Source organism: Mandrillus leucophaeus, unplaced genomic scaffold (genome assembly GCF_000951045.1).
Source record: "Mandrillus leucophaeus isolate KB7577 unplaced genomic scaffold, Mleu.le_1.0 Scaffold1226, whole genome shotgun sequence".
Classification (NCBI taxonomy): Eukaryota; Metazoa; Chordata; class Mammalia; order Primates; family Cercopithecidae; genus Mandrillus; species Mandrillus leucophaeus.
This window is the reverse complement of record NW_012100610.1, coordinates 137,977-138,692: the sequence shown is the minus strand read 5'-3', so window position 1 is coordinate 138,692 and position 716 is coordinate 137,977.

Sequence of the window (716 nt, the reverse complement as noted above, 5' to 3'; positions counted from 1 at the left end):
TTTCTGATGGCAAAAAGTAAATATATGCTAAATGAATATTATCAATGTATGTCAATTGGTTCAACTGCAGTTCCCCTCAGCTACAACCCTCAATACAAATTGCTTTTCTCATATCCGTTTTCTAGGTTCTGTCTATCCTAATGACTAGGGAAAGACAACTAGACAAAGTAAAGATTCAGGGTGAACCAGACATTTTTCCTCATTTCTGCATAGCCATGTAGTCTATGAACATGAGACTCAATTTCCTGTTTGGGGAGATAGCATCAGAACTCAGGAACTACGTGTGCACACCACAGGGCCCTTGTGGGTACTGAACTTTGAGCGTCAGGCAGCACAACCCACATTTGTGCAGAGAGCTACATGCCACATGCTGTTCTCTAGCTTGCTGTGCATATTTGTGGCCTTCAGCTACTCTGGTACGGATGGTTCCAAATGTGGGTAAAAATGTTAAGGATGGAAGGATGATAGACAGAAATGTGGTGTTTCTCATGGATTTGAAGAGGAAAGGAGAAATTGGAAAAAGGCCAGCATACTATGATTTTAGTTTGGTTTGTCTCTGGGTCCTAAATTAATCTAGTTCTTATGATTCACTATATCAAAGGATCAGCTCTGTTTTCTGATTTTTTTCCCACAGGATCCAGTGTGGCCCAGAAGGTTACTCAAGCCCAGTCATCAGTATCCATGCCAGTGGGGAAAGCAGTCACCCTGAACTGCCA